Source organism: Spermophilus citellus, assembly GCF_964194105.1.
Source record: "Spermophilus citellus genome assembly, chromosome: 3".
NCBI classification, from domain to species: domain Eukaryota; kingdom Metazoa; phylum Chordata; class Mammalia; order Rodentia; family Sciuridae; genus Spermophilus; species Spermophilus citellus.
In genome coordinates, this window is record NC_138184.1 from 171,113,749 (window position 1) to 171,138,807 (window position 25,059).

General features: G+C 41.0%; 1 protein-coding gene and 1 pseudogene across 4 annotated transcripts in view; one reads left to right on the forward strand and one right to left on the reverse strand.

Moving 5' to 3' along the window:
• On the reverse strand, window positions 1–24,750 carry LOC308645304 (peptidyl-prolyl cis-trans isomerase A-like; annotated as a pseudogene). The gene is made up of 3 exons: window positions 24,702–24,750; window positions 442–560; window positions 1–397 (listed from the first exon to the last, which is right to left on the reverse strand). The product of its transcript is annotated as a peptidyl-prolyl cis-trans isomerase A-like (transcript).
• Window positions 1–25,059, forward strand: part of MAGI2 (membrane associated guanylate kinase, WW and PDZ domain containing 2) — a 1,381,189-nt gene that overhangs the window by 1,171,753 nt on the left and 184,377 nt on the right. The gene's annotated exons all lie outside the window — the stretch shown is intronic.

Below are 25,059 nucleotides of genomic sequence, written 5' to 3' on the forward strand. Positions count from 1 at the left end.
TCAGATGCACTTGAGCTGTTCACAGTTGGCAATGATGATCTTCTTGCTGGTCTTGCCATTTCTGGACCCACAACACTCCATGACTTCCACAATGCCCATAACCTCTTTCACTCCCCAAGGACCACAAGATCGCCATCCAAGCACTCAGACTTGGGAACCATTTGTGTTTGGTCCAGCATTTGTCATGAGCCAGATGCCAGGGACTGAGTGATTCAGGATGAAGTTATCACCATCAAATTTCTCCCTGTAGATGAATTTGCCTGCCACAAGTACCATTATGGCACATAAATCTTGGATTAATTCTGTGAATGCAGGAACCCTGGTAACCAAATCCTTTTTCTCCAGGGCTCAGATCATGATAGTTTTCTTTTAGGTTTTTGGGGTTCGGTGGCGGTTTTTTTGTTTTGTTTAATTTTTGTTGTTGTTGTTGTTGTTTTTAATTTTGTCTGCAAATAACTCAAAGGAGATGCAGTCTAAATGCTTGCCATTGACAGTGATGTTGAACAACACGGTGGGGTTGACCGTGGCTGTGTATAGGCAGCTCTGAGTGACAGCAGCATCTATAAAGCAACAAGCCTTTTAAAGCTGTTTCACCTGGTAGAAAAATGTAGTTGCCTCAAAAATTTATAGTGACAGCTCTCCGGAAGCAGACTGTGATAATACAGGGTAGTTTCAAAGAGGAAGGAAAATTTCAATGTGGGAGGCTTTCCCGTAGAGAGAGAAAATTATTCAACTTGGTCTTTGGCCAGAATATCTGAGTTAACTGAAAAAGGTCTCGTTCACTGCTAGGGGCACCAGATAACTAATGAGCATGGATGTGAAGTCCCAACTCCAAATTGGTCTCAAGGCTCAGAAATAAGGTTGGAATAAGGACAGTAGTGACTTGTTTTTTTGTCTATAACCAATTAATTTACCTATCATACCAAAGTCTCATTTGAGAGAAATTTTCACTGCCCCATTTTAAAATACATTACAAACATGGTTGTTCCTGCTATACAGTTAAACTCGAAATACGCCTGGGGCCCAAGCAGGACCTCTGCACAACTATAGAGGACATCATTCACATAGAATCTATGTCCTAAAACCATGAGAGCTGCTCAGAGTATGGCCTATGGGTTGGTAGCAGTCCAGAAACTGTTGTCACCAGTGATTAAAAAAAAAAAAGTAAGAAACTGAGATAAAGCATTGAAAACAATCACAGTGAACTGACATGAATAATTGTATGTCCTCTGAATAAATAATTTTTAATTGGCTTATATTTTTCTTTTAATTTTTTAATAATGCTTTATTAAAGTGTTGGCTGTTCATGGGTTGAAAAAATATGTTTAACTCGTCTTTTGCTAGAGATAAAAATTTGAGAAGCACTTCTTATCTTAGACTAGACCCCTGGAGTTGTACAGTGTGACTTCCAGTACAAAGAGTGACTGAGAGAAGATGGCGGCGAAGGGAGTGCATCACCCCCGTGCGCCGCGTCACTGTGCGGGAGAAAGATGAGGTGAAACAGCTGAAGGCTATCTTGTTGGGAATTTCCAGTGAAATTGAGGTGCTCCAGAATCTAGTGGACGGATTTCCATCGCACGAGGTTCAGCTGCGGGGGCTCGGACGCGGGCGATTTCTCCGCACGGAGGGTCGCATCACCTGATCAGCAGATTGCCCCGCAGCTGGAGTCTGCGGCGCACGCAGGGAAGCAGCAAGGTGCCGGAGCAGGGGTGAGCGATGCGGATTCTGGGGGCTCCTGCCAGTGGTGCAATGGCCGTGCTTAGTGCTGAGTTCTGACTTTGAGACAGAGGAGAGAGGCGGTCCAGTTCGGTTCTTGACACCGGTCGGACCACGGAGGAGGACAGCAGCCGCCATCTTGGAGAGCTGATGGAATCATCCCTGTTTTCTACTGATCTCAGCTCATTCAGCTATGGAACAGGTAATTTCAGGCTGGTATTTGCCTGCGTCTCACAGACAGATGGCTCAGGCTCGGGGCTGGAGAACCAGTGGAGAATACTCCTAGGGGCTCGCTCCTGGCAAGGCGTGCGCCGGGCTCTGAGCGGCCGGATACTGGTTCCCGGGGCTGCTTTGGCCCAGGGCTGGGGAACCTGCGGAGACTGCGTGTAGAGGCCAGCTCCAAGTAGAGCGTGCGCTGAGCTCAGGGCGGCTGGGTTCTGACTCCCAGAACAGTTTTGGCCCGGGGCTGGGGAGCCCGCGGGGACTGCGTCTTTGAGCCTGCTCCCAGCAGAGCGTGCACCAAGCTTGGAGAGCTTGGAGCGGCCGGGCTCTGGCTCCCGGAGCTGCTTTGGCCTGGGGCAGGGGAACCCACGGGGGTCGCTCCTTGGAGCCTGCTCCTAGCGGAGCGTGAGCCGGGATCAGAGAGGCCGGGTTCTGGCTCCCGAAGCTGCTTTGGCCCAGGGTTGGGGAATCTGCAGTGACTGCTTCTCGGTCCGGGTCCTGCTGGGTGCTGTGGGGGCCAGGGGGGCAGAGTGGAGCTGCCACCTGCGCCCAGAGCAGGCCAAGTGACCCGCCGGCGTGGTATCACGACTCCCCAACTGTAGCTGGAGCCAAAGAGAGTAGCCGCCCACGCCTAGAAGAGGACCAGTGACCCGACGGCCCGGTAGCCAACTCACCCCATTTGGAGTAGGGGCGGTGCAGAGCCGCCGTCTGAGCCTGCAAGGTAGGCAGACCTGCGACCCACTGGCAGGACAAGCCCGGTAGCCTGCCAGCGTGGTGGACACGTAGCACCGAGGCAGTCACGTCACACTGGTTGGAGTGGGGGTGGAGCAGAGCTGCCGCCCGTGTCCAGAAAAGGCCCAGTGACCCGGTGGAGAGGCAGTCAGCTACCCCCATTGGGGAGTGGGGGCTGAGCAGAACTGCCGCCCCAGCCCGCAAGGTAGGCAGACCTGCGACCCACCGGCGGAACAGGCCTAGAGGCCTGCCAGCGTGGTAGACACGTCACACCAATTGGAGTAGGGGCAGAGCAGAGCCGCCGCCCACATCCAGATCAGGACCAATGACCCGAGGGCATGGTAGTTACGTCACCACAATTGGAATGCGGGCAGAGCAGAGCCGCCGCCCGCGCCTGCAGGGTGGGCAGACCTGCGACCGACCAGCGTGGTAGACAGATCACCCTAATTAGAGGAGGAGCACAGCCACTACCCGCCCTGCAAGGGAGATTTTCCAACTCTACAAGAGCAATATAAATAAATAGGGGGAAAATTTCAAAAACACAACAGTTTCACCAAGCAGAAAGAAACGTGAGCAGTATGAAAAGACAAGGAAAGAAAGGACCACAAGCAATGCAGGTCAACTCAACTTTAGAAGAGGTAATAGCTGCAACAGATGGAATGTCAGATAAAGAGTTCAGGATATACATGCTTCAGATTATCTGGAGTCTCAAGGAAGACATGAGACAGCAAAATCAGACAATGAAAGATCACTTTGACAAGGAACTACATAAACAAATCCAGGAAGTAAAAGATCAATTACACAGGGAGATAGAGGTAATAAAAAACAAACAAATAGAAATCCTAGAAATGCAGGAAGCAATAAACCAACTTAAAAACTCAATTGAGAATACTACCAGCAGAGTAGATCACTTAGAAGATAGAACATCAGACAATGAAGACAAAGTATTTCAACTTGAAAAGAACATAGACAGCTCAGCAAGACTGCTAAGAAACCATGAGCAGAACATCCAAGAAATATGGGATAACATTAAAAGACCAAACTTAAGAGTCTTTGGGATACAGGAAGGCACAGAGCTCCAAACCAAAGGAATAAACAATCTATTCAATGAAATAGTACACGAAAACTTCCCAGACTTGAAGAATGAGACAGAATCCCAAATCCTAGAAGCCTACAGGACGCCGAATGTGCAAAATCATAAGAGATCCACACCTAGACACATTATAATGAAGATGCCCAACATACAGAATAAGGAGAGAATTTTAAAAGCTACAGGAGAAAGGAAGCAGATTACATTTAGGGGTAAACCAATCAGGATAACAAATGATCTCTCAACACAGACTCTGAAAGCTAGAAGATCCTGGAATAACATATTTCAAACACTGAAAGAAAATGGGTTCCAACCAAGAATCGTGTATCCGGCGAAATTAAGCTTCAGGATGGAAGATGAAATTAAAACCTTCCACGATAAACAAAAGTTAAAAGAATTTGCAGCTAGAAAACCATCTCTTCAAAAAATCCTTGGCAAAACATTACAGGAGGAGGAAATGAAAAATAACAATGAAAACCAACAGTGGGAGGTAGGACAGTAAAGGGGGGAAAGTAATCAAAGAGGAAAACAAATCAGGTTTAGTAACATTAATAAACAAATATGGCTGGAAGAACAAACCATATCTCAATAATAACCCTAAATGTTAATGGCTTAAACTCACCAATTAAGAGACACAGTCTAGTTGAATGGATCACAAAACAAGACCCAACAATATGCTGCCTACAGGAGACGCATTTGATAGGAAAAGATATACATAGACTGAAGGTGAAAGGTTGGGAAAAATCGTACCACTCATATGGACTGCGGAAACAAGCAGGAGTGTCCATACTCATATCTAATAAAATAGATTTCAAGCCAAAGTTAATCAAAAGGGATAAAGAGGGACACTACATACTGCTCAAGGGAACCATACACCAACAAAACATAACAATCATAAATATATATGCCCCAAACAATGGTGCAGCTATGTTCATCAAGCAAACTCTTCTCAAGTTCAAGAGTCTAATAGACCACCATACAATAATCATGGGAGACTTCAACACACCTCTCTCACCACTGGACAGATCTTCCAAACAAAAGTTAAATACGGAAACTATAGAACTCAATAACATAATTAATAACCTAGACTTAATTGACATATATAGAATATACCACCCAACATCAAGCAGTTACACTTTTTTCTCAGCAGCACATGGATCCTTCTCAAAAATAGATCATATATTATGTCGCAGGGCAACTCTTAGACAATATAAAGGAGTAGAGATAATACCATGCAACTTATCTGATCATAATGGAATGAAACTGAAAATCAACGATAAAAGAAGGAAGGAAAAATCATGCATCACTTGGAGAATGAACAATAGGTTACTGAATGATCAATGGGTTTTAGAAGACATCAAGGAGGAAATTAAAAACTTCTTAGAGTTAAATGAAAACACAGACACAACATATTGGAATCTATGGGACACATTGAAAGCAGTTCTAAGAGGAAAATTCATTGCTTGGAGTTCATTCCTTAAAAAAAGAAAAAACCAACAAATAAATGATCTCATACTTCATCTCAAAATCCTAGAAAAAGAAGAGCAAAACAACAGCAAAAGAAGTAGAAGGCAAGAAATAATTAAAATCAGAGCTGAAATTAATGAAATTGAAACAAAAGAAACAATTGAAAAAATTGACAAAACTAAAAGTTGGTTCTTTGAAAAAATAAATAAAATCGACAGACCCTTAGCCATGCTAACGAAGAGAAGAAGAGAGAGAACTCAAATTACTAGCATACGGGATGAAAAAGGCAATATCACAACAGACACTTCAGAAATACAAAAGATAATCAGAAATTATTTTGAATCCTTATACTCCAATAAAATAGAAGATAGTGAAGGCATCGATAAATTTCTTAAGTCATATGATCTGCCCAGATTGAGTCAGGAGGATATAGACAACCTAAACAGACCAATAACAATAGAGGAAATAGAAGAAACCATCAAAAGACTACCAACTAAGAAAAGCCCAGGACCAGATGGGTATACAGCAGAGTTTTACAAAACCTTTAAAGAGGAACTAATACCAATACTTTTCAAGCTATTTCAGGAAATAGAAAAAGAGGAAGAACTTCCAAATACATTCTACGAGGCCAACATCACCCTGATGCCTAAACCAGACAAAGACACTTCAAAGAAAGAAAACTACAGACCAATATCTCTAATGAACCTAGATGCAAAAATCCTCAATAAAATTCTGGTGAATCGGATTCAAAAACATATCAAAAAAATTATACACCATGATCAAGTAGGATTCATCCCTGGGATGCAAGGCTGGTTCAATATACGGAAATCAATAAATGTTATTCACCACATCAATAGACTTAAAAATAAGAACCATATGATCATCTCAATAGATGCAGAAAAAGCATTCGACAAAGTACAGCATCCCTTTATGTTCAAAACTCTAGAAAAATTAGGGATAACAGGATCATACCTCAACATTGTAAAAGCAATCTATGATAAGCCACAGGCCAGCATCATTCTGAATGGAGAAAAATTGAAGGCATTCCCTCTAAGATCTGGTACAAGACAGGGATGCCCTCTCTCACCACTTCTGTTCAACATAGTCCTCGAAACACTGGCCAGAGCAATTAGACAGATGAAAGAAATTAAAGGCATAAAAATAGGAAAAGAAGAACTTAAATTATCATTATTTGCAGATGACATGATTCTATACCTAGCAGACCCAAAAGGGTCTACAAAGAAACTATTAGAGCTAATAAATGAATTCAGCAAAGTGGCAGGATATAAAATCAACACACATAAATCAAATGCATTCCTGTATATCAGCGACAAATCCTCTGAAATGGAAATGAGGACAACTACTCCATTCACAATATCCCCCCAAAAAATAAAATACTTGGGAATCAACCTAACAAAAGAGGTAAAAGACTTATACAATGAAAACTACAGAACCCTAAAGAGAGATACAGAAGAAGACCTTAGAAGATGGAAAAATATACCCTGTTCATGGATAGGCAGAACTAACATCATCAAAATGGCGATATTACCAAAAGTTCTCTACAGGTTCAATGCAATGCCAATCAAAATCCCAATAGCATTTCTTGTAGAAATAGATAAAACAATCATGAAATTCATATGGAATAATAAAAGACCCAGAATAGCAAAAACAATGCTAAGCAGGAAGTGTGAATCAGGTGGTATAGCGATACCAGACTTCAAACTATACTACAGAGCAATAGTAACAAAAACAGCATGGTACTGGTACCAAAACAGGCGGGTGGACCAATGGTACAGAATAGAGGACATAGTAACCAATCCACAAAACTACAACTATCTTATATTTGATAAAGGGGCTAAAAGCATGCAATGGAGGAAGGATAGCATCTTCGACAAATGGTGCTGGGAAAACTGGAAATCCATTTGCATCAAAATGAAACTGAATCCCTTTCTCTCGCCATGCACAAAAGTTAACTCAAAATGGATCAAGGAGCTTGATATTAAATCAGAGACACAGCGTCTGATAGAAGAAAAAGTTGGCTATGATCTACATACTGTGGGGTCGGGCTCCAAATTCCTCAATAGGACACCCATAGCACAAGAGTTAACAACTAGAATCAACAAATGGGACTTACTCAAACTAAAAAGTTTTTTCTCAGCAAAAGAAACAATAAGAGAGGTAAACAGGGAGCCTACATCCTGGGAACAAATCTTTACTCCACACACTTCAGATAGAGCCCTAATATCCAGAGTATACAAAGAACTCAAAAAATTAGACAATAAGATAACAAATAACCCAATCAACAAATGGGCCAAGGACCTGAACAGACACTTCTCAGAGGAGGACATACAATCAATTAATAAGTACATGAAAAAATGCTCACCATCGCTAGCAGTCAGAGAAATGCAAATCAAAACCACCCTAAGATACCATCTCACTCCAGTAAGATTGGCAGCCATTATGAAGTCCAACAACAACAAGTGCTGGAGAGGATGTGGGGAAAAGGGTACACTTGTTCATTGTTGGTAGGACTGCAAATTGGTGCAACCAATTTGGAAAGCAGTATGGAGATTTCTTGGAAAGCTAGGAATGGAACCACCATTTGACCCAGCTATTCCCCTTCTCGGTCTATTCCCTAAAGACCTAATAAGAGCATGCTACAGGGACACTGCTACATCGATGTTCATAGCAGCACAATTCACGATAGCAAGATTGTGGAACCAACCTAGATGCCCTTCAATAGATGAATGGATTAAAAAAATGTGGCATTTATACACAATGGAGTATTACTCTGCATTAAAAATGACAAAATCATAGAATTTGGAGGGAAATGGATGGCATTAGAGCAGATTATGCTAAGTGAAGCTAGCCAATCCCTAAAAAAACAAATGCCAAATGACTGCTTTGATATAAGGGGAGTAACCAAGGACAGGGTAGGGACGAAGAGCTTGAGAAGAAGATTAACATTAAACAGAGATGAGAGGTGGGAGGGAAAGGGAGTGAGAAGGGAAATCGCATGGAAATGGAAGGTGATCCTCAGGGTTTTACAAAATTACATATAAGAGGAAATGAGGGGTAAGAGAAGAATAATACAAGTGGAAGAAATGATTTACAGTAGAGGGGGTAGAGAGAGAAATGGGGAGGGGAGGGGAGGGGAGGGGTGGGGGGATAGTAGAGAATAGGATAGACAGCAGAATACATCAGACACTAGAATGGCAATATGTAAATCAATGGAAGTGTAACTGATGTGATACAGCAATCTGTATATGGGGTAAAAATGGGAGTTCATAACCCAGTTGAATCAAACTGTGAAATATGATATATTAAGAACTATGTAATGTTTTGAACGACCAACAATAAAAAAAAAAAACAAAGAGTGGCTGAAACTGAGCTCTACCATTGGATGCTCATAGGACTTGAGAAGAACTTCAATTCTAGGAATATTTTAATCATTCAGAAGCGGACTATGTCAAACGGAGCCTTTCCCCAGAGCACTGCATGGATTGGGATGTTTAGAAAGAAATTGGTCTCTCTTCATAAATTGGTCAGCCTTCAGAAAACATGGACTTCTCAAGCAATCCTACCCCAACCAATATCCAGGCTATCTTGCTTTTACTATTCCGTCTCTAATAAATATCTAAAATATCTCTGCTTCTAAAGCTCCCAAGAGCTTTAGAACACCTAAATATGTGAACACCTGGGAGTCAGATATACAGTAAGCACTCAAAAGAATTTTAATATGCATGGTTTCTACAAATACTAAGGAAATTAAGTGGCCTTCACCAGTCATCTTGTTTGACCCTGTTGTTGATAAACAAACAGAGGCACAGAGTTCCTAGTGATGAGTAAGAGGCAAGCCTGGATGAATGAAAACTTGGCATCTCAGAACATAAGGGTGTTAGAATTCAAACTGCAAGACTACTGCAGCCTGGCAGCTGGTTTCTGGTGAGTAGTCAGCGTTGGGACTCAGTAGTTGTGAAGTATCTCAAAAAGGGACTCGGGGGAAGCAGTGCTCCGAAGCACAGCCCAGCAGGGAAGGTGCTCCCAGGACCCCTGCTGGGCCTGCACCTGCTGAACCCACCCAGTCTGGGAGGCCTGTTATCCTGCTGGGGATTGCAACCTGTGGTCCAGAGAACATGTGAAGAGCCCTGCATCCACAGAGACTGGAGGCCCAGTGATGATGGGTAGAGAAGTAGATTTCCAGAAATCTCACTCACCATGAGGCCTTTCCTCAGGGCATGATGACTCTTGAAATAAGGCACTTGGTTAAACTATAGTTTTTCATTATTTACTGAGACCTTTCCTCAAAAAAAAAAATCATGTTTGGTGAAATAAAGCCAAGAAGAACATTTATGATTAACTCTAAAAGGCAAATAATTATGAAAAATAATGAGTGAAGGTCCTTCTCTCTGGCCCACACAACCTAATCACTCACCTTACAAGTCATGGAGGGGTAAAAACTTCCCTTTGAACTCTTCCAAGAAAAGCATAATAATTTTTCTTCCTGCATAAGCTCTGCCCTGACCATATCACAAACCTTAGATGATGCAGACCAGTATAAAACTACAAAAATACTAACGGAAAAACTCGTGTTTACAGTGAAATCTATGTTCTCTGTAGTTACTGACAATATGGAACTCTTAGCAGTTGGGGGCTTTACATGATGTTGGTTGGAGGAATGATAAATGTCCAGGAGAGCAATTGCTCCTACAAGTCAATTGTAGTGACTCTTTGTAAGCTTAAAAGATGTGGGAGCAATTTTATTTTTAAAAGGATCCTAGTGCCTGGGGAAAACAGTGAACTTAATAAGAATAGACTTAATAATAGTGATGAATGAAATAGTATTATCTTATACTCATCTGCTCCCTTTCCAATTTTGGATTCAGAAATGCACAAGTTCCACTCTATGTTTCTGCCAGCTTCTGTACCATAAATCTCTATTTTCATTATAATAGAAAAAGTTGGGGGCTATATAAAATACTGCCATAAATCATTGAAAAAATATTTGTGGCAGCAAGATGAAATGGCTTTGGTGAAGTAAATGACCCCATTAGGTCCTTATCAACATTTTTAATGAAGATCTTAGATGAGTTAACATGCTTTATTGATAACTTGGTAGTTTTAAAATTTGTTGGTTACTATTTCTTTAAACAATTTGACAATGTAATTTTTTGTCAATATCTCTTTAAAGTTTCAGAACTTTTGAAGTAGTTATATCCTCTTTCTAAATTGGATTGTTGTCACCATTATTTATGACTTCCCTCTTTAAGAGAACTTTTAGAATATAATTCCTCTTCCCAGAAATCTCAAAGCTGACTCAAAAAAAGAAGAAGAAAAATAAAAAGCCTATCTCTGGATGGTTCTTCACACTCATGGGTTAAGTATGTGAGAGCCCCCCCCTTTTTTTAGTGCAGAAAGCTTTTGAAAATGGAGAGCATTTTAAGAAAGGTGAAAGAACAAATGGTCTAGGGAACAGAGTGGGGAAGCATACGTGTTTTTCTGATCTTCCTAAAAGGAAGAATGATTTAATAAAAAGAACATACCCTCAAACACAAGTGTTGTAAAAGACTTGACACTCAAAGTCCTGAAAGATGAAAACCCCAAGTTGTAACATCTCAAAATTGCTGTGTAGCAACCAGAGGGGAGAGAGGTCTAGCCGTGTCACCTCCTTGACTATCATGATCTTGGCCACTGTCACCTTCATGTTAAGCAAACATCTTTTTGTTCCAGACAATGAATTCCATGTAGTTCTCTAAACAGTTCTGACTATCCAGGTGATGGTTAGGCTGTTTATGATCCACAGAAAGATTGACAGCTGTGTTGTTTAAAATATGTCCCCATGTCCCTATTTCATGAGGTAGACTCTTTTTCTTCTGATTGTTTCCTGATCGCTTCTTTACCCCTGGGTAAGTTTTATGGCTTTGGTTTGATTTTTTTTCTTTTTATTATAAATATTATTTATTCAACTTTAATTATTTGGACTTCCTTATGGTTTGAGGACTATCCATACTTTGGTATAAATTTTAATTTAATTAAGGAATTTCTCTTTCCTTTCTTTTCATTATTAGTTCGCAAAGTGTCCTGCAACAAAATAAGCTTCATGTAACAAGTGGCAAACCTTGGACTGCACATCACACTGTTGTTGGTTTTCTTGTAGCAGTCACATTAGCCATTTTCAAAAACAAACAGTGGTTAAGAGTATTGGGTTCAAAACTAGGTTTAGGATCCTAGCTCTGTCACTCAGTTAACTATTCGACTGTGAGTACATTACTTTTTATTTCTCTAAATCCTCAGTTCCTTCACTTATAAGAATGGCAAAAGAACTTACAGGATTGTTGAGAAGATTAAATGGTATAACATGAAGTGCTCAATAGAGTAAGGACTTGGGAAATGTGACTTATTTGTAGTTTCCTATTTTTCCTTGTTTTGTGTCATTTCTCTCCATAAAGCTAGCAAAACTGGCAAGCTAAGAAACTTACTGATAGATTGTGTACATGAACTGAAACAGCTGCTGCACACAAAAAGAAATCAACACCAATTTTTTGCCATTCCATAAAACATGGTGTATTTGACTGAAACCATCCAGGCGTATTTCAGGCAAATACAATTATATAAGTGTATTAAAAATATGCATACCCAATGGATAAAACCCAGCATCAACCTCTGACCTCTCCTAAGTGTTGAGGGCTTTTGAAAGAGCTGTGTTTTGTATATTTGCTATTTTAAAATTTGTATCTGTCACTCATAATCATATTCTATTGTCTACATCTTCTGGAAGATAGAATGTTAATAATATGGACAACTTGAATTCCCCTAAATCTTTATGATTATCAAATTAGCCATTGCTTTAACTCCTTCTTTAACTCTGTATTGTGTTCTTATTTCACCCTTTGTTCATGATCTTGGCCACTGTCACCTTCAAGTTAAGCAACCATCTTGTTCCAGACAATGAATTCCATGTAGTTCTCTAAACAGTTCTGAAATCTCACAACCTAAGTTCATTTGAAACAATAAGCCCTTTGATGGGTTTCAAATAGTAACAAAGAAGCACTTGGGGCATACTGGTGCTTTGTGAATTACTGGTGCTTTGAGTGAGAGGTGGAGCAGGGCTACAGATAGGTCAATGCTGGGACCACCATCCTGATGAGAAACTTATGGGAAAGACCAGAATAGACTTATGAAAGGGAAAATCAAGGGCTTATGGAACTTACCTTGGGAATTTAAATCTGATGGAGTTGTTGATGGGAAAGAGGAGATTTCTACCCAGAGTTCATGAGGTCAAGTTCAAGAACCGAGGAAGGCTTGTGAGGCAATCCATGAGATGCTGAAGATCCCAGAAGTGGCTGGGCAACATATCACAGTGATCCAAGGAAAAAACACATGTGCCTAGGTATGGTAGCCCTGAGAGGTATAGGAGAAAACATAAGCTGTGGATTATAAACCTGGCACCTGTAGCTTTTTGGCCAAGATTGTGGGGTAAACATCTATCAGTGACCCAGCGTGATGCTTGGTACCCAAAGTTCAACAAAGATTGCCTTTCTAATGTGGCAGGGCAAGAAGGGCACTGAACAGAGGTCTTGGGTTAATTCTGTCGTTCATTAGCCATGAGATCTCAAGGTACATCATTAAAGGGCTCACCTTCACCTTGGTAAAAATGAAAGGAGCAAATGTTTGCTTTAGTCTGCTCTAGTTCGGCTGTTTTAAAGTCCCACCATCAAGTGACTTAAAGCTAAGGTATGTCTCATGCCAGAACAGCAACTGGTTTTCCTTTGTCATTGGATTCCGTTAAAGGGAAGTAGAGCACATTAGTCACACTGACAGTAATGAAAATAATTCCTAAAAACCAGACAGAATATCCAACTAGGGAATCCTTTTTCAGGATAAATATCCCCAATATGTATTTATTTACTTAATATTCATTAAATGCTTAAAAGCACACATTAAATGCCTGTCACTTTGGTGGGCCCTGGAGATGCAAAGACAAGCAGGATGTGACCTCTGTCCACGAGAGATTTGTAACTTAGCCAGCCCAAGTGCTCCCACCTACCCCAGGTGTTATGAGAAGGTGCAACCAGGATACCATGGGGACACAGGCACCGTGGGTCAGTTCTACCAGAGGAGAGTGTTGAATCTGTTCCACAGAGAAAGTGGTGCTGAAGCTAAGACTTCAAAAGAAGTACCTTGTTGCCCAGAGAGACAGGATATAACTGGGCATGACAGGACAAAGATATGTTGTCAAACATCACTCAATGGAGTGAGACGGAGGAAGAGAAAGCTCTGAGGTGGGACTTTGAAAGAAGTGATACGGGATCTACAGGCAGGGCTAGATCATGGAGCAGCATGTGTGATAAGGGGTTTGGACTCCATTCTTCAGCACATGGGACACCCGTGCAGAGGAAAAGAGAAGCAGTGTTCCCCAATGTGTACCTTAAAAGATTTTTCTAGTAGAAATAGAAAGAATGGGTATAGGAAACAAGAATAGAGGGAAGTCCAGAGGAGTTAATTAAAAGTTATTTATAGTAGTATGGGCAAGCATTTATGAGGTTCTAAGTTTCCATACCATGAGCCAGGTTGGAGATGAAAGACCAGTATAAGAGATCAAGGATGGAAAATATGTAGGACTGACAGAATGTAGAGGCAGGGTAGGGAGGACAATTTCGGGGTGAGCCCCATGTGTCTGGTTTGGAAGTCTTGGATTTGGTAGAGCCATTTATAGGTTTAAGGACTTTCGAAGGTGGATTAAGTTTGGGAAGAAGAGATGATCAGTGTAGATAAAGCTAAACATCTAGGTTTCATCTCAAGGGAAGGATGAGGCTGGTTTAAAAGGAAATTAGAAGTTTGCAGTATTAGGAGAAGCTCTGGAGATAAAATAATCTCATCCTGTTAGAATATGTCAGTGAAATGGGATAGTGGGGTGAGAACAAGATTAGCAGATTCAACAAAATAAAATATTGTCATTTTCTTAGTAAGCTATTCAGATAGCCCATGCTGGGCCCATAATAGCCATTCAGTAAATATCCATTTAACAATAAATAAGTAAATGAATGAGTGAGTGAATTATATATAGAGAGAGAGGTGAGAGTCACTTGGAACGGAGGAGAATAAGTAGTAGAGGTCAGGATTAGAAAGACAACACTACCAATCATTCTCATGCGGACAGAAACTAAAGCCAGAAGAGAGTAAAGGAGACCTGAAGGGAACATGAGTAAAGTGAGGAAACAGGGACTTGGGAGTGAACCGTGATCTCATTAAAAAGGTAGACATGGCACATCCCCATGCTCCTCTGTAAAACATTAGTCATCATTAGTCAGAGCAGCCCAGTCAGCAGGAGCAGCAGTTAGAGACACGGTGTGACCTTCATCCATAACAGAGGGAAGATAATGTTCCAGTTCCCCTTCATGTAGGAGGTAGATGAGGACAGAGGAGGGAGGAAGTGTCACCGTGATGGAGCACCAGGGTCCGAATGAGCAGGAGAGAGAGGCGCCTGGGGGACTGTAATCCACTGGCTTAAAGCTTGCATCTTGATTTGTTAATTCCATTTGGACAAAAATCCAGATCCAGTCCCCACTGCTGCCGTGTGTATAATCTAAGGTGAGGATGATCCCAGAGCACTAATAGGGCTTCAGAAAGCAAACCAGACCCGGAGTCCCTATGTGGGTCCAAGTGACACAAAGCACTTTATTTATTACATATAGGTGACAGAAGGCAGCTGGTGCTTTTTGAAATCCTACTTAGGTTTAGTCAGTGATGTTGCCAGAAACCCGAAATCCTCCTTTTTTTTTTTTTTTTTTTTTTTTTTTTGTAGGTTTCTTTCTTTTAGGTAACTTGAAGATGATGGGAAATTTTTCCGAAATAAACTAACACCTTAACTGAACTGAATGGAAGGATATTTATCTGAGGATTACCAATAATGTTACTTGTTAACAATACATTTTGCTAGGGCCAGGTGTGGGTCTCTGCTGTCATCATTTTACCTAAGATTAAAATGCAAAGCAAGGTACTGTTTAGCTGTGAAGTCAACTAGTGAGATTAGGTACTGATTTACCTCCTTCTCCGAGAGATAATATCACTTGTGATGCTTAAGCACATCTGGTGGCTAAGATGTCAGCTCTGTGATGATTCAGTAGGATACACTTGTGTCTGCATCTCTGAGTGAGGCGTTGGGAGATGAGGAGGTCCCCTATGACTCCAGTCTGCTGTGAGCTTTAGTACATACATCAGGGCCCAACCATGGAATATTATATAATAACCACAGGAGAGCCATGGAGACTTTCCTTCATTCTGTCTTCTAAGAAGCAGGATGATAAAACAACATTTTGGAAAACTGGATTGGTAGGGGGCTTTATTCTCTGCCCAAGCACATCTGGCTCTTTGGGTCCCATCTGTCTATTCTGTCTTTCTCACCCTAACTCTGTCTGTTTGTGATTTCATAGGGTCTCTGATTAAGTGTTAATTTTCCTTCCTAAGTTGAACAGCAGATAAGAATTGACTCTCCCTTATAGAGATGTCTCAAAGAAGCCAAGACATAATAGGACAGGACGTGCCCAGAAATTCACCCTCCACTTCACAGCACCCACTTGTGCTGACCTGTTCTGCTCCATTGAATGTAAAAACCAAAAAGCAACACACAAATTGATAATGCAAGTCTATGTGCCGGCCTGGAAGGTTTGAGAACAAGATCCTGGTAATTAACTACTCTGCTAATTGCATAGTAACCTGTCATCCCACTCTGCAGACTGCTGTGGGAAAAGAACTGCCAACTTGGAGTCACAGAGGACGTGGACCAAGTCCTGCTGCTACCACCTCCCTCTTGCATGCCACGGGCAGGGCACTGTCAGAACAGCAGCTTCTGTGAGATACGTGCAATCATTTCTATGTGCCTCCCTCACACAGATTTCATAAGGAATAGATGACAATTTAACCAAAATCTGAATTTAAATAATAAACTGCCAAGTGTAAAATTTTTCTCAGAAAGAAATTAAAATTTGAACATTGGTAAAAATGCATTTAATGTTCCTATTACTCATTCAACAAGTATTTATTGAGCATGCATTCTAGGTACTGTACTATGGGTTGAAGAATCAATCACAAAGGAAAACTACTCATAAGGTCAGGGAATATTTAGATCCTTGGGTTAAAGAATAATTGTTACAGAAGTGTGACAATTCCCTTAAACCCAATTTTAACAGATGTGAACATTTTGGCCCAGGGACATTAATAAAAGGAGTTGTATGGGTTGAATCATGTTCCCACCTCCACCCCCAACTAATTCCCTGTACCTCCCTGTGAACTCATTTGCAAAATAGAGTCATTGCAGAGGTAATTAGTGAAGATGAAGTTTTATGGGAGTAGCATGGAGCCCTCATTTGATATGTCTACTGTCTGTATAAAAAAAAAGAGTACATTTGTAGACAGACATGTACGTGAGCAGAATTGCATGTGAAGATGAAAGCAGAGATGAGGGTGATGCAGTAGAAGCCATGGGACACCAAAGGTTGCCCCCAAGCCACCAGAAGGTAAGAGTCAGGCCTGGAAAAGATTTCCCTGTATCCCTCAGCAGAAACCAACCCTATCAATACCTTGATGTCAGACTTCTAGCCCCTGAACCCATAATACAGTAAGTTTCATTGTTTGAAACTAAAAACAAAATAAAGCACCTGACAGAGAGCCGAGCCAGTCCTAGGAACTGAAAGAAGGCCCCTCATACTGAAGAGAGAGAGGAAAGTAAGTGGAAGCAAGCTGTCATAACAAGGTGAGCCTAGATCCGTGGACAGGGGACAGAGTAAGGTTCTCTAAAGGATTTTCACTTTGTTCTAACCAGCATAGGGAAGGCGATTACAGGGTTCTAAGTAGAGGAGCGACAAGATCAGATTTATGCTTTGAAAAGATGACTGTGACTACAGTGTGAGGAGCAGATGGGAGAGGCTATTTGCAGGTGGCAGGTAGCTGTTTGCAGTGGGCCAGGCCTGCCTGGTGCTGGACAGCCCAGGTGCAGCATGGACTGGACGTGGGCTTTGGGGGATATTTAGGAAGTGATAGTTACAGGACTTTAAAATCAATTTGGATTGCAATGGTGTAAGATATTATTGAAATAAATTTGATATTTTATATTGCACTTATTCCTGGACTCAGAGAGTTCAAATCATGTCCGAGGGGAAATGGTGATATTTTTCTTATTAAAACTTTGACAGATGAATGATCCTTGTCTCAGCATTGATGCCATGACCAGGCACTGTCACTACCGTTGCTGCCAGGTGACTCTGTCACATCTTGCCTGCCCTTAATATCTTTACACTTCCAGTCATATTATGACTATTTCACTTCTTGTATATCAGTAGGAGGAAAACGTAGCATGTTTGCCAGAAAAGTGAAGCCAATGCCTGTTTTAACTGCTGTGCCACTGAAGTCTAGCTCAGTCTCAGTCATCACGTTAATCACTGGAGACTTCTCCCATTAACCCACAGGCTGTGCACCTTAAAAGGCCAAATCTGAGGAAGAATTTATTTTATTTTATTAAAGATATATACACTCAACTCTATATAACAATAATAAAAACAAAACAGTCTCCTCTTTAAAGCTGGGCAGAGAAGACGCAGCCCACATGCCGCTGTGCCTGTCTCCCCTTTGCATGACTGGCATTGCTAATTGATAAAGATAACAATTTCCTACTGAGCTTGCTGAGCATCCTTCTCTACAAGCACTCCAGGCTGCTAGTTGATCAGAGATGGCATGAGCCTTGGAACTCATTTGCCATCCCCATCTCAAGGCTACATAAATCCCTGGTTCCCCAAAAATAATCACTGTAAGTACACATTCATGTAGGTTTTCCTCCGATCAAAAGTGCAGTTTCCCTGTTTTTGTTGACAGCATCTGTAGTAATGCTGTTAATGTCCCACTCATATCCTCTCAGCACCAAGTTGCCAGGCAGCTGTGGATATCTCCAGTAGCTGACAGAGTCCCGTCTGAAGCACTGTCTCTTATTCTCTGGGAACTTTTCCTGGGCACTACAGGTACTTTTCCTGACCTTGCACAGACTCAACCCCAAAATAAAAGAGAGTTGGAAAAGCAATACTTATCCCCCAGAGGGGAAGGAGAGTGGAGGACAGGGCCTTGGCTTCTGGTGTGTGTTCCTAGGATCCCCAAGAAGATCCACAGAGGGGGCTAAGCCTCGGTTTCTCACAGGGATAATCTGCTCATTAGGTTATTTCCTTTCCCCGCCATTCATCGTTTTTCCTGTTCTTCAATTTATGCTTCCTGGAGTCACCCAAGTTCTCAAGGTCTGCTTTTAAGAGAATCCATACTAAAGTGGCATCCATGATCATCTTTTGTCTCTGGGTCACATAAAACATTGATTCACAATCAAGCCACAGTGAGGTTCCTCCTCTTGACCAGTGGACAGAGATGCAGGTTGGGACTCTCCGCCCCACAGCAGAACCATCTCTCCTTCTCTCTGGGAAGTTCTTCAGGAGAACCTGGAGGAGAAGGAAGGAAGGGAAGAAAGATTAATGGCACCAAGAATTCCAACCAGAAAACAAACAAATTCATTCTTAATATCTCTGTTTTGAGATTTTGATTATTGGAAAATGGATCCCCAAGGTAATCACATGACTTAGGTACTGTATCTCTACCAGCAGTGCCTAAGTGATGTCTCAAATGAAGATGGATTTCGAGCCTTAGCTGGTTAAGTTAGTCAAGCAAGAATAAAGTATAGGCATCGGTTCTGCCTATACTCCACAACTTGTTTTTTTTTTAAATAATCTAGATATATAAATGTAGAGAAATATAAGTGCAATTGTTCCTTAGATCAGTAGATTATTCTACTAAGAAGTTTTATTTGTAATTAAGCACATATAAGAGAAGGAAAATTAACCCTGAAAACCAGGAGGAAGAATGTAACCCTGAAAATGTCTTATTAGAAAAAAAAAAAAAGAAGAAAGGAGAGAAAATATGTTTGGAATCATCAAATACTACGAGAAGTAACATTTCAAAAACTGAAATGGGCAGCTCAGGTTGAAATACAAAAAAACCAGGCATAGTGATGCTTCACGAAGTAAAAAGGTAAAACAGACAAATCCATGAGCTTGGAATCATCCCAGAAAATTAAGACATTCATTATTGTCAGTAAGATAAGAGCTCAGACTATGAAAACTGAGTGCTTTGGAGGTCACGGGAGGTGTTCTCCAGTTATGGAGCTGTGGGTCGCATTTCTGTCCCAACAGCCACTTTTCTGCACATCACATTTCTCCCAGTCATACTGTGTCTGATGAGGTGTTTCAAACAGGAGGCCAAACCAGGCTTTAGGGGAGAGGAGTGGCATGTCAGAGCTACCCGAGGAGGAAAACAGAAGTGAGGAGTGAGTCAAGAGCTTTAGCGACAGCCAGCCCTTTGGAGGAGAGAGAGACATGTTCTTCTTTTGATAAATGCTAAAGGTAGAGAGTAAAGGGACAAAGAAATTAAAGAGCGTCAAAACTGAACCTATAAATAATTGAATATCCTCTGATAGAATGCATGTGTATATGAATCAACTGGGGGTATTGTTAAAATGCAGACTGGATTCAGTAAATCTTAGTTCTAAAATGCTACATTTGCTTTTTAATTTATTTTTATGTTTAATTAACACATATTTATTATATAATTTAATGCAGTTTAATGTGATATTTCCATACATGAATATAACATGCACTGATCAAATCTAACCTCCCTTTTTCCACCCTCCCCACAAATAGACACAAAAACCCTTCCCAGTCTCTCATCATAGCTTTCTGCTTTCAGGTTTTTAACTTTTACATATGAGATACAAAAAATGATACTTGTCTTTCTGAGTCTGGCTTATTTCGCTTAACATAACATCCTTCAATTCTATACATTGTGCTTTCAATGACAGGATTTCATCCTTCTTTAGGGATGAATAATATTCCATTGTATATATGTACCATATTTTCTTTATGCATCTGTTGATGGATACCCTGGCTGATTCTATATCTCAGCTATTGTGAATAGTGCTACAATAAACATGAAAGCACAGATGTCTCTTTTGTATGCCGATTTCATTTTCTTTGCATAAATACCCAGAATGGGAGAGCAGGATCATACGGTAGTTCCAGTTTTAGTTTTTTGAGAAACCTTCATATTGTTTTCCATAGTAGTGGTACTAACAGTATATGAGTATATTCCTACCAACAGTATAGTTCCTTTTTCTTCATATCCTCACCAGCATTTGTTGTTTTTCATTTTTTATAATAGCCATTCTAACTTAGGTTAAAATGTTATCGCATTGTAGTTTTGATTTGCATTTCCTCAGTGGCTAATGATACTGAATATTTTTTCAGATATTTGCTTACCCTTTGTATTTCTTTTTGAAAATTGTCTCTTCAGATCGTTTGCTTGCAACAACCCCAGCTATTTGGAGGATGAGGTAGGAGAATCACAAATTTGAGAGCAGCCTCTGAACTTAGTGAGAACCTGTCTCAAAACTTAAAATACATAAATATAAATAAATAAATATATATATGGCTAGGGATGGAGCTCAGTGATAGAGCACCCCTGGGCTCAATCCTTAGTAGCAAAAATATTTTTTAAAAATTCTTATTCTTATACTTACTTTGTTATAGATAAGAAATCAGCTTTTGAGAATTTGGGGGACTTGTTCATGTCACCCAGCTATAAGCCATCAAGCAAACCCCAGATCACCCTTAGACCCCGAGAGTTAATCATGATAATCGGTGCCAATCCCACTATAGGCTACCACACAGCCTGGAGGCACTGAGCTGGGCCTGAGGCCAAGTCAGTTCTACCCTGTATTCTGGTGCATGATCTCCCCACTATACTGCATGGAGATTGTTTTCCTGTTTACACCTTTGCCTCATGACCAGCCCTTTGACAAACTACCATTGATTTTTACCACTTCCAGCCACTGTGAAAAATTTTTCTACCCAGTCACATCCCTGACCCCTGGGGAAGATCTTGGGCACTGAGGCTGCCCTTGGTTCAGGCCTGTGGGTTAGCACTTGGTGTCTCCTCCTCTCTCACTAAGGTTAAGACCACCCTGCTACTCTAGACCCATCCTCTCATCTCTCGCTGAAGCAATTCCAGTAGCTGCCTGCTTTGCTTTGGAATCTCCAGGCTGTGTCTCTGTTGACTTCCTTCTCACCTGGATGTGAGCATGCTCACCCCACCTAAAGAAATATTCTGTTCATGGAGTCATTGCCTCCCGCGGCCAGTATACTGTGATGCTGTTTCTCTCCACAGCTCCACCTCTTCATCTTCTGTTCATTTAGACCCACTGATTTCGGCCTCTGTCGCAGCAATTAAAGTGCTTCCTTTGAGACCACCGATGACCCTCCTGTTTGATAAACCTCTGAAAGCCTTGTTTTATGGGTGTGTCCATTTACCGGTTCTTGGAACTTGGTTGAGTTGGCTCTCTGTTGTTGTTGAAGCACTTCCTTCATTTTGCTGCTAATCGTGTCCTTAAACGACACAATTTGGTTGCATCATGAAAGTTGAACATGACCCATTATTTCCTTAATTCAATACTAGGACTGACCAAGCTCCTGACCACAGAGTCATCTACTACAGATCTTTTGTGCCTGAGCCCAAACTCATTGGGTTCAAAAATTCAAAATGTAGTTCAAATTACATTGGAACCCTAATAGCCAATGGCTTCTCAAACTCATTTTTTCCCAGAACATAGACTACAAACCCACTCAGAGAAGTTCTGTTTTTTTTTTTTTTAATTCCCTACCTTAAGGAATCATGGCATTATCCACCCAGATGCCCAAGGTGGAATGCATCCTAGAATCCTCTTCTCCTTTTTATTGCTTCTCCATTCCCAGCCCCCGTGCCTCACCAGTCTCCCTACATATCTTGTGGCCCTGACTCTCCTGCCCTTCTCACATTTCACTATCATTGATCTTTTCATTCAGGTACATCTGTTAGACTATCTGGCATGTGTCAGGTATCCACTGAGTACTAGGAAAACATTGTGAAGAAGATAAACAGAATCCCTCCCTGATGGAACTTATATTCTTCTGTGGGAGATAGGCATTAAACTAATGATTTTATAAATGCAATTACATAAATATAATTACAAGTACTAATGAGTACTATCCATATAAAGGAAAAATACAGAATGCAATGAAAAGGCACAAAATAAGGATCCTTGATTGGGAATGAAAGGTCAGAAATATTATCCTTGAGAAAGTGATGTTTAAGCTGGCATATAAAGAAGGAGCCAGAAATTGCCATGTGAAGAGTGAGAAAGAATGGGCAGCTGAAGGAACCTGTGCAAAGGTCCTGTGGTAGAAAGGCTTGGCTTACTCAGGAACTCCAGTGAGTGAAGGGGACCCACAAGGTGGCTGGAAATAGGTAGGAGCCAACTTATTTAAGACTTTGTGGGGTTTGTGTTTTATCCTAAGTGTAATGAGTCTCCAGTGAAGAATTTTTAAGTATGATTGGATTTCAGCGAAATCATCACATTCACTGATGCTTCAGTTCACACAAGAGATGACAGGGGAGGATTACGGTGGTGATTAGGGAGGTGGAGAGAAGTGGATTTGAGATAGATGTTGGCAGTAGAATAGACAGAATTTGATGATAAGGAAGTAAGGGAGAGAAATTGTTAAGAATGACTTTCAGGTTCCTGTCTTAAAAACTCAGAAGTGGCAGGTAAAATTTTCCAACAGGAGTATACTAAAGAGAAGAACTGGAGGAAGATCAAAGGCTCCACATGAGTCATCTTGAATGTATGCAGCTCACAAGATAACCCCCCACTCAGTGAATATTTATTTAATGTTGTAAAATTTTAGACATCTAATCTGTCTTAAATTACTTGAAGATATTTCCCGATGCATTTTTTTTTAATTTTTTTTTTTTATTATTTTTTGGCAGACACAACATCTTTGTTGGTATGTGGTGCTGAGGATCGAACCCGGGCTGCACGCATGCCAGGCGAGCGCGCTACCGCTTGAGCCACATCCCCAGCCCTGATGCATTTTTTAAATGCTAGATATTTATCATTTTTTAAAAAACAAAAGTGGATTTTTGTATTTGCAAATATTGATATCTTTCCACATTTTCTTGCCAACTGTTTACAATGTGCCGTAAACCTAGAGCAGTGTTCTCTGTTCCCTGCCCTTGGCCTTGTTTAGAACATGAAGAACCAACCCTGTGTGATTATTGGTATTTTCTGCAAGACACATATCCCTCTGAGGACCAACTCTTCCTTCCCATTTCCTTCCTTCCCTCCACGATGTGGCTGTTTATCTCGTCTGCTCTTCTGCATCTAACCTGTAGGTAGCCGAGGGTATCAGAAGACAGCACGTGTAGTCTTATCCTTCTTAGGTACTCACTGAAATTCCTTGAAATGGTAGATTGCTCTCTTTAGAAGAGACCAAGGGAGACATGGTCATTTTAAAATGATTCTAGGGTGTTTGTTTTGTTTTAAATTTCTGTTTAAAAGATGTAGGAAGGATCATTTTTAAAGCATCCCCATGAAAATTTCAGCTTGCCACCTAAAAATTTTCAAAAGTAAAAAAGATTCCAGGTCAAATATGGCCTCTAATAAGAAATTTTCTTTGCACATTGAATCCATTGCTTGGAAACACAGTGGTGTGGTGTCTGAGTGCAGCCAGCGGTGTATCTTTTATGCTTGCTTAAGGAAAGGGTCATTTCTTAGCCTAGGTCAGTTTCATTAAAAAAAAAAAAATTGCCTTAAACAAATTATCTAAAGGGACTGCAGGGCTTAACCTATTTAATGAATTTTAATAAGAAATACATGAATCGGTCAAAACCCAGGAAAAAAAAAAGTGCATAGCATTGAACTAGTTTTAATGGAAATTAGCTCATTACCCTGCTGGCTTACATTTTCCAAAGGCTGAATTTTTGATGGAAAGCTTGGGTCTGTTTGCCAGGCTGAAGAAAATTAAAATTAAGGATTAACTTTATTAGTGGTATTTTTTTCTCCCAAATTAGCCCTAACTGGAGATTCTAAAAACCCTTTGGCTTTCTTCGCCCCACCCCACCCCCCTCGCTTTGGGAAACCTTTTAAAACAGTTTCCTCTATTGGAGAGTTTCTCATGGTTCCTGAAATATTCTCAGAAATGTAGCAGGAAGGAGAGCTCTCTTTGTGGCCTGCTGTCCTTTCTAAGAAAGGATGACTTGAGGGTGAAGGAGGCTGTAGGAGTGTCCAGCTGCCCAGGTGGCTTCTTGTCCTCCAGGAGGGCATCACAGGACACTAAAAAGAATCTCTCAATTTCCCTCCCTCCCTCTGCCTCTTTCATATATATATATAAAATATGTGTATGCTTTTATTCTCTCTTTTCACATTTATCTTTTTTATTGCTTTATTTTTTTTAATTGTGATAAAATATGCCCCCCAAAATTACCTTCTTGATCATATGGATGCCTCTGGACTTAGAATGAGGTTATATCATGAGAGACCCATTGTTAAGTTCAAAATGGAGCCAATGCCCCTTACCTACAGTTAGAGACACAGTGTGATGTAGAGTCAGGTCGTTTCCCCTCATGATCGGTTGGCTGACTGGAATTGCAGCTCCATCTCACTGGTCGGCATCACAACAGTATCTCACCACATATCAGAATCCCGGAAAAAAGATCAAAATTTAAAATTCAAGGTACAGTTTCTCCTGAGAGCCTATCACTTTCACCAATATGAAGCGCCCCCCCCCCCCACAAGATTGTAAGTCACACCATCCTAAGTCAGGGACCATCTGCATTGCAGTGTGGAGTTCAGTAGTGTTTCCTATAGTCACACCAACGTGCCTTCTTTTTTTAAGTGAAATGGAATACACAGCTTTAAATAACCCAGGACATGG